We start from the raw sequence: 10,784 nt of genomic DNA, 5'->3' as shown, positions 1-10,784 counted from the left end.
AGATTTCAGAAAGGTCTAGGAAATAGGTAGGTTGGCGCAAATTAATGCTACGCTAACTTGCGGGTCATGTCCATTTCTTTCATTCACCAATACCAATTTTATACAAGCTCATTTTGCGATTTACTCCGTCTGTTCTTAAATATTTATTTTACTTGTTTTTTTTATTTATTTAATTTGATAAATCAAAAAAGGATAAAAAAAAATTACCTATTATATCTTCAATTAATTATTTTGAAAAAGATAAAACTTCGTGAAAATTTTAAATTTTTAATTCATCTACTTTATACTCCCTCCGTCTCATTTTATATGTCATCCCTTTCTATAAATAGCTGGACCACAATACTTATTATTTTATAAAATTTATGCATAAATTATCATATTTTGCCTATTATGCCCTTGATAGAATAATTAATTAATTTTGTCATTTATTAATAAAGTTGACTTAAGAAAACATTAAATAAGGGTAAAAGAGTAAAGTTACATCATTTTTTAATGCAATTGCAAAGTAAAAAGGTGGCATATAAAATGGGACGGAGGGAGTAATTAATAAGGACAAAATGGTAAACTTATTATGTTAATCATTATTTTCTTAATAGGTATGTCAATTCAAAAGTGGACAAGTAATTAAGAATAGAGGGATTGATCAGTTATAACCTTGTAAAAATAAAATGCGTATATATACTATAATCATTTACCCATGTTATCGAATAAATTGTGCATTCATATCTCGTTGTTCAGCAAATAGGTATATATATATATTATTTTTGTTAACAAATCAATATTTCGTAAATTAAAAAAAAATCAAAAATATCATGTAATTTTAAAAAATAATTTTACCCTTTTTTTTTACTCTTCTAGATGACCAAAACTAAAAAAATGTAATTTCTTTTTTATTTGGTTATCACCTCGTGATCCTGATGATGATCTTGTTAGTCGAATAAGTGTCCCAGATATAAGTCGTTGAAGTGATGATTGAATAGTAGAGGGATTGAGCATTTTTCATTTAGATCGGATCAGGTCTGGTCAAGGATGGATGGTAAAGAATAATAGGTAAGGTATTTTTTTAAAGTCAATGAAAAACTTAATATATATGAAACATTTGTTAGATAATGATGATGTTTATATTCATCACTCTTTAACAAATGGGATACCCATTCTAAATTACAAAATTTTAAAAAATATATTTGCCTTTTTCCCTTTTCAAAAAAAAAAAGATAAAACAACCAATCATGTACAAAATAAAAAATAACAAATCTTCCGTCAATATTTAATTAATTATAATAAGAAGAAGATAATGTCTTATAGATCGCCCATGATTCATGGTATATCGTATGGCGACAACTGACAAATATATTTATTTTTAATATATAAATACACACATAAATTGGTAGGTATTATTCATTGCACGATTTACAAGCATGGATCCCAATAATGTGTTAAATACTATAATATTTTACTATAAAGGACGATTTTGCGTATCAAATGTTTGAAGTCGGAGTGATATAACAATATATTTGGAAAGCTAATAATTATAATAATACACTTTGTTTAGTTTGGTAGATATTTTTATCAATTAAAATGTATACGCTGTAATTTTCTATTGGTAGGTGTATGATTTTGTATTATATATTTCACTCCTAAAATACTCTATATAATAGTTTCATATTGGAAACAACAAATCAATTCGGAATTAAGTTCTAGTCAAAGGATATAAATGTGTTTAAGCTACTTATTTAATTTTGATAAGAAATTTAACTTATTTTTATAGATGCGTGCAAGTTAGAAACACCTACGTACTAATATACAACCATATAATTTTTTGTTACTTTTGTTGTATATCTCATTAATATAAAATATGATTATGTCTCAATTTATGTGAAAATGTGTAGAGTATAAAAATCAAAATATTTAATGTTGATTATGAATTTATACATAGATTTTTCAAATATTTTAAAATAAAATTTCTTCATTTAAAAAGTACACAAAAAGTAGTAAAAATCAACACAGCTGATGGTTCAAAATAATTTTTGAGATAATTATAATTATAATCAAAAGAAAAATATATGACTCCCAAATATAACACTTTCACATAAATTGGGAGGGAGTGTACGTTAGAATATATTTCCTCCATTTCCTTTTACCTGACATACTTTTTTTTAACGAGAGTCAATTATATTAATTTTTTAAGCTAAATTAAATTAGATTAATTTCATATTTTAATTAAATTTAAATATTTAAAAATAATATGAAAAATACCAAAAAGTTGCATTCTTTTTTTCTTTTTAATATAATGTAATACATTTTAAAATTTTGATCAAAATATATATAATATAACTCCTGAATAATAAAAGATGACAAGTAGAAATGAACTATAGAGTAATATTTTGGAAATTTTCTTTGCAATATTTTGTTAAAGGAGAATATATGGTCCAATCATGTTTGTCTGTTATTCATTACATAAAACCATTTGTAGTTCTTATATTACAAAAAAAGTGGGCGTTATGCTGGATGGAGCTGGACCAATCCAAATTGTGATAATGAAATGTACACACAATAACTAAATATGCTATCCCTAAATCCCATTTTTCACTTTTGACCAATTTCCAATTTACAATTTTGGCTGCTGCTGGTCAAACTCTGACCCACTTGGGTCTTCTTATCCTCGTTTTAAAAAATAAATAAAAATTAAACGTTAGAAATAGAAGTTAATTACTTAGAATCACGCTAATTTATAATATTACAAATCTCATCTGATTTTGGACTTCGGGTGCATGTATCTGGCGCGTCCAGATACATGGCCAAAATCATGTGTATTTGTTCTAGATATATTGTATCTAAATGGAATCACGTGTATCTGACATTTTCACTCTTATCTCGCTCATCACTCTCCTCTCTCCTTGTATTTGATATTCAAGATATATGTATCTAGTATCTCAAGTACATGTATCTAGTGTGATTCACATGTATCTGCGGATCTCGCTCGCTTCTCACCTTTTCCTGCTCGCCTTGCTTCCTATTTTAGTGTATATGGTAGAAAAATACATATATTTAGGTGTATTTAACTTGAAATATGACATGGAATTATTAACTAGTGAGACTTATTTTAAACTATAAAGAGAATTAGTAAATATGATAGAATTGTTTATCTAATTTTGTAGGTTTTCTTCTCTTTTTTTTCTACGTTATCCAATATCTCATTAAAACTTAATTAAATTTAAATTTGTATTTAAAAACACCGTATGAGAAAGATAAGCATTTTTTAACGAAAACGACTTCCTACCACATTGTCTAATACCTTCTTTTCTACGCTTTCATTTCGTTCCATCCCCTTTTACTTTTTAATCTTATAAATTTCTTTAATCGTATTCATAAAGTGTTAACCTTCAAGATTTCTAATTCTCAAAAATATTTGGAGGACAATATTCAGTTTGTCCAATTTTAATTTTTTTTATAAAAAAATAAAATTTAAGTATAAAAATATTTACAATAATTAATAATTTAAAATATTTTTAAAATTATAATAAATAAATATTTCTTTAACTAGTAACCAAAACACATAAAATGAAATGGAGAGTAATTAGTTTTGATAGCTCTTTTTCTATTATATATAAGCAATAAAATTTGTATAAGGGAAAAGGGTCTGATATACCCCTCAATTTTGTCATTTAGAGCTGATATACCCCTCGTTATGAAAGTGACTCATATATACTCTTACGGTTATATTATACAAGTGGCTCACATATACCCTTATAGTTACAAAAAGAGCTCACATATGCCCTTCATTTAACAGAAGTGAAAAAAGTTAGTTTAAAATTTATTTGTTTGACTTTAAATTTTAGAAAAATTCATGTAGGGGTATATATATGATACTTCTAATAAAGTTCAAAGTATATTTTAATCATTTTTCATACAAAAATTATTTTTTGACTTTTTTGATTATCATTATTTGAGTTTTTTATTCTTTTTTTATTTCATTCTTTAGTGTAAAGAAAAAAAAATAAAACTGATGTTTTTGCGGCTATATTGTAATTTAGTTTTTGTATTTGTAAGAATAAAAAAAATGGGGCATCTATAATAAATTTTACAAGAAAATTAGTGAAACATAACGAAATTTGGCCATCAAAATAATAAATTTAAATTAGTTGTTGAAACAAAAAAAGTAAAAAAAAAAACGTGTGAGGAGGATCAAATATACTCCATATGGATTAAATTTTTTTCAAAAAATAATTTAAATATTAAATTAAAATAATTTTTTCCACTTTCGTTAGAGGAAAAAGATATATGTGAGCTATTTGTATAAAGTAGGGGTATATAACAAGATATATCGGCTTTAAATGACAAAGTTGAAGGATATATTAGACCATTTCCGTATAATTTTGTTTCGGGAGACAGGAAAGAGTTGACCACATCCGTTAGCAAAATAAAAGTCGTTATCGCTTATTTCTCAAAGGCAAGTGGAAGGCTGATGCTTGCCAAATTGGTACAAAGAAGTTAGTTAAGAGGTAGGCATCCGGTTCCATTGCGTGCTAGAGATAATAACGGGCGGTAAATGGATGAATTTGATTAAATTCGAGCAAGTTAAATTAATCTATATATTAAAAATTTAATTAGTTCAAAATTTATTTAAACAAAAAATAAATAGAAAAGGACTTAGGATACCTATTAATTATGCTAATTGGTGTAAAAATACCCTTCATTTACCTATCGGACCTAAAATGTCTCTAACATCAACCTTTTAGCTCTTTTTTTTTTTTTTATCTTATTAGCTATCCAAACAATTAATTAAATTAATTAAAAAGACTACCAAGTATATTTATTTATATCCGCTACTAATATATAAGAGGGAATAAGCACACACGTTTCGGTCGACGCGTGTGCTTTCCAGAAATATCTACTAAGTTTGAGGATAATTTAGTCATTTTAGGTTTATTGTGGCTGCTTGCAAATTAGGACTCTCAAAATATCACATGTGTCACATATATTATTTAAAAAGTGTGTTTAAAATATTATAAAAATAATTGACAACAAAATTATAAAATTAAAACAAATAAAATAATATATATTGGCCCGAACTGGTCCGGGCTTTTGTATCTAGTTTAAAATATAAATAAGCACATACATTGGTAGGTACTTCCTCTTCCTACTTCTTTGTCCGCTTTTGAATTGGCACACTACACACCTATAAAGAAAACAATGATTGACATAGTGAGTTTATCATTTTACCCTATTAATTATGAATTATTATTTTTTTGGCAATAAAACTGTGAATATTACCATACCAAAACAAAGTATTACAATTTAGGAAAGAAAAAACTATAGCATCTAGCTACTTACTATCTACCACAAATTCTATGTATTAAATGTTGACAATTTCTTGATTTTCTAGACTCCTTAACTCTTTCTAGTCTAACTTGTAACTCCTTTATTTGTGCAATGATGAAATTTATATTTACATGTTTCTGTCTAAACTGCCTCCAATTCCTCGCTTGCCAGGTATAAAAAAATTGTTGCTCCATACATAGCAGCTACTGCTTCCTTCTTCAATTGCTTCCAACGTCTTCTTTTAATCCACGCCAATATTTGTTGAATTGTGCCTCTTAGCAGTACCACATCCATCCAGTTAGCCAAATCTCTCCTCACTGTATTCCCCCAATGACATTCAGTAAACAAATGTTGGTGCGTTTCAGCACTCTCTTCCTAACACAAGCCACATGCTGCATTTTCAACTTGTATATGCATATTCTGTAGTCTATCTTTAGTGAGCAGTCTTCCTTGGTATGCAATCCATAAGATAAATCTTTATCTAGGCTGCATTATAGAGCTCCAAATTAAAGTAAGGCTGCCTCTGGGCATTTACGTAACAGACCAAGCATGGCTTGGTAGCTACTGGTCATAGAGTATGTGCCATTTGGTGTCAAAACATATTGTCCCCTTTGGTACCATTGGAGCATTTCCATCTTCAAAACATTCAGTTTCTTTCAATACCAACTACAATCCGACCAAAATTAGGGTATTTTTCAGACCCTTCCCTTTAGAAAGTATACAAAAAGTAGTACATATCAATATAGCTAATTATTCTAAATATTTTTGAGAAAATTATAATCAAAAGAATTCTCATCAATTGGGACAGGAGAGTACATTAGAATATATTTTTTGTATATTTGTTTAACATGTCATAATTCACTTTATGAGAGTTAATTTAACTAGTAATTTTTTAAGTTAAATTAAATTAGATTAATTTTATATTTTAATTAAATTTACTATTAAAAATATAATATAAAAAGTATTGTGAATTGTATTTTTTTTTTAAATTACTATAGAGTAATACATTTAAAATGTTTATCAAAATTTATATAATTTAACTCCAGAAAAATAAAGTCTGACAAATAAAATGAATGGTTGGAATTTTCTTTGCAATATTATCTGCAAAGGGAATAAAAAATCAAATCGTCCAGAAGAAGGATTTGATTTAAGGTCCAACCATGTTTATTTGTTATTCATTGCATAAAACCATTTGTAGTTCTTATCAAAAAGTGGTTGTTATGCTATCCTTAAAATTTAAATCCCATTTTGCACGTTCTTATTTTCATTTTCCTCGTTTTTTTAAATGTCTGATTTCTGCGTTAAAATTTGATTAAATTAAATTGGAGAATCTTATAACTTAGTTAGTTGGCTACTTGAATTTTATTTTATTAAGGGTTCGATTCTCCACAATCTTCTTTCCATTTCCCTTTCCCTCACCCCCAATTTTTTATTTTTTTAAAAAAGTTTGATTAAATTTAAATTCATGTTAAAAAATTTCACTCTCTAATAAAGACGATTCTATATCTACATTCTCATGTACCTTCTTTTCTTATTTTTCATTTCGCTCCATCACTTTTTTTTATTTTAAAATTTTCCTTTAATCTATTCACAGAGTATTAGCCTATGGCTAGAAGATTTCTGATTCTCACATTGTCACATATATTTGGAACGAGATTCAATTGAGCATTTCTTTTTTGAAAAAACAAAATTTGAATATAAAAAATATTTACAATAATTAAGAGTCATTTAAAATATTTTTAAAATTATAATAAATAAATATATCTTTTATTTAAATAGTAGCCAAAACATCTAAAATGAAACGGGGGAGCAGTTGGTTTTGATAGCTATTTTTCTGTTACATAAACAATAAAATTTGTATATTATATTTTGGAAGACAGAAGAAAATTGACCAAATCTGTTAGCAAAATAAAAGTTGTTGTCGCCTATTTCTTTAAGGCAAGTGGAAAGTTAATGCTTGGCAAATTGGTCCCATTGCGTGCTAGAGATAATAAGGGACCGTAAATGGATGGATTTGGTTAAATTCAAACAAGTTAAATTAATAAATATAGCAAAAATTTAATTTGTCCAAAATTTATTTGGATTAAAATAAATTGAATCAAAATGGATCAAATAATAAGTTATAGCCAACATAACCTACCTCTCATTTCTTTTTAAACATATCACAGCTATTAAAGTGAAAACTTTTAATCTAAAATATGAAAGAAGCACTTTGAGATAAAAATGTGTGTTTTGATTCTTTAACATTTAAATAGGGAATTTAATAGGGCGAGTGGATGTGGGTTAATTCGACTTTTTTTATTTGAAACATTGTTTGTACCAAATGTGAACATTTTGAATTTGCTAGAAGACACTTCAACGATACTCTTTCCTCTTTTTTTTTGGTGGGAACAAAACTCTTTTTGTTGCCTCCGTTCTTCACTCTATTCTTATAAAAAAAATGTATATTCTTTGCTCAATTTTAGCTTTATTCTCTTGTAAGATTCATAATCTTCTTTTTTTTAAGTCTCTTATAATACTCATAACTCTTTATTTTATAATCACTAAAATGGCATTATCTTTTGGTCTCTAATTTAATTGTCCCTATTTTGATATTCTACAATTCTTATGAGTTGGAAATATTGTGAGGAGTAGTATATAACATATTTATTGTGCTTTAGTACAATTATTCAATCGTATAGATTGGATTCTTTTATTGCGAATATGTTACTATGTCATAATATTTGAATAGAATATTTCAATTAAATAAATATTATGTGTTGATTTCTAATTTTATGAATTTTTTATTTATTATGTCAAACTCAGTTGAAAAAAAAAACTAATTATACAGAGTGGGGCGAATCTATACCGGATGAATTGAAATTTTCGTAAATTTATGCGATTTTGCCCAGCTCCATATTGTCATCTCTATATTAAATATTTCCGTTCTACTTATTTCAAGAGTTAATATCTTAAAAGGTCATTAAACTATGAAAAATTATCTAGCAAAGTCATTAAATTTTGTTTTATATCAATAAAATCACTCAACTTAAGATATTTATCTACAAAAATCACCCAACTATATTTATCATTAAAATAAATTTGGCATAGCAAAATAAATCACTTTTTATGCCATATAAATTACATGGACCCAATAAATAAATATAAAAAATAAAAAAAATTGTCCCGCTTATCAGTACTCCCGTTCTTTTTTTATTATCAAATTTTAAATATGAAATTCAAATTCATAAGAGATCCAATATCAATTTATCACATTACAACTAGCTAGCGAATATATGCAATGAAATTCTATAAATCGCATTAGGGTTGCACATTATTACTTGTATTTTGGCGTATACATTATTACTCATTTATTTGAATCAACATATATGTACTGGAGTATCTAACTAAAGTAACCAATATATAATGATCACTTTAATTTAAAAATGAATAAAATAATCTTCTAGAAACAGTGGCTCAAAGTGTAGAAATTGAAAATTGAAGCAATGTGGGTATAAGTCGAATTTACACTGGGCGAGACGATTAAAAGATACAAAATTTTAATTTGTGGGATTCAAATTTATATGGTAAAAAATAATAATTATCATGTCAGATGTATCTCAATGATAAATTAAGAAGGAGATCTTTTAAAATTTTGTTTATTTGTCATGAGGTCCATATTTACATGATATATAAAATAATTTATTTTGTCATGTCAAATTTATTTTAATGTTGAGTGAATGAGTGATTTTTAAAGATAAAAGCTTTAAGTTGAGTGATTTTATTGAAACAAAATAAAGTTTAATGACTTTGCTAGATAATTTTTCATAGTTCAATGTCAAATTTATTTTAACGTTGAGTGAATGAGTGATTTTTAAAGATAAAAACTTTAAGTAGAGTGATTTTATTGAAACAAAACAAAGTTTAATGACTTTCCTAGATAATTTATCATAGTTCAATGACCTTTTTAAGATATTAACTCCTTATTTCAGATATATCCTTTATGGCCAGGAAAGAAAATACGAGAGAGAGAACACAAAATGTATTTGATTTGCCTGGCTCGTGCCATGATTTTCCTATGCAAGAACTTTTCTAGCTATTTTTTCTAATTTTATTTTCAAAATCATGACATATTTTAAATAAAATATATTAATAGATTCTCTCTAATTATTTAAATTGGTACAATTTTTTAATTTTGGTTAAAAATTTAAATAGGTATAAGCTAAGAATACTTCATATTATTTTAAATTTGGGCATGTTTGGACATGCGATATAAAATCATGATATATGAAATTAGATTGACGTGAAGTTGAAATTTGGTTTGAACATGCATTTTTTTATTTTTAAGTTGTTGTTTCTCTCTCATAAACATGAAAACCCCACAAGCTATGAAACTATCAAAAAAATAATTAATTCTTATGTACAATCTTACCAAATGAACAAATTATAGTTCATAAACAAGATATCGAAATAATATCCTAAGGCGCCACATATCTCCATGTACCTTTTCTAAAAAGTATATTTTCAATAACAAACTTCCAAATTCACGTGATTTTATGAATATTCACTAGTCAACAATAGTAGTAACGACTAGAATTGGTTACTTGAACGAAACTAAACTATTATCTAATATAATTCTTTCACATGATACGGAGGACAATCTCTTCACACCGATCATAAGTCTTGTTTTGCAAAATTTAAAATGTCGTCTGAATCTTTTTTATTTTTTACAAATATAAACTTATGAGTCAAGTTTTACATTTTTTTTAAAAAGTATTTGAAATCATAATTTGGAATCCCAAATCATGTCTTTTCTGAAAAATCTGGAATATGAAATAATAATTTCAAATTACATGTCCCAATACTAATTTCAAATTATGATATAAAATTGCAATTCCAAATGCAGACTTGATAAACTTTTTTTTAATTAAATAATTTTCTTACAATCTACCTCGTATTCATGCACTACATATATTCTTCAAAATATATAGTAGTACATTCTCTCTAATTATTTAAATAGGTATAACTAAACATATTTCAAATTAATTCCAAACTTGATCTAATTATTTGACCGACTCCTTCATGGTTTTCCCACACACATATGACGAAATGTTTTTTTTATTATTATTTAAAATCTAACATTATATTATAATTTATAGTTTTGTGCCTTGACCATGCTGGTTTGGCGTCCGACTTTATAATATAGATTATTATCTAGTATTTTTTTAAAATAATAATCCATAGTTTTAATCATTTCTTAGTGCATTTTCTAAATCATTGAAGTTATTATATTCAAAAGATGACATAATTATATTGTCATTCTATTATTTTTTTTTAAAATGTGTCAAGTCAATATAAGATAAACAACAAACGTACTATGAGTAATTTGAGTTCAATGTGAAAGCCAGATTTATTTTAGTAGAAAAGACTTGAAAAATAACACTATATCTTATTGATGCAAGATAAATGTAAAGAAAGAGTAA

This window comes from Solanum verrucosum, unplaced genomic scaffold (genome assembly GCF_900185275.1).
Source record: "Solanum verrucosum unplaced genomic scaffold, falcon-dt-bn FXZP01000261.1, whole genome shotgun sequence".
NCBI lineage: Eukaryota > Viridiplantae > Streptophyta > Magnoliopsida > Solanales > Solanaceae > Solanum > Solanum verrucosum.
This window is presented reverse-complemented; position numbering follows the sequence as displayed.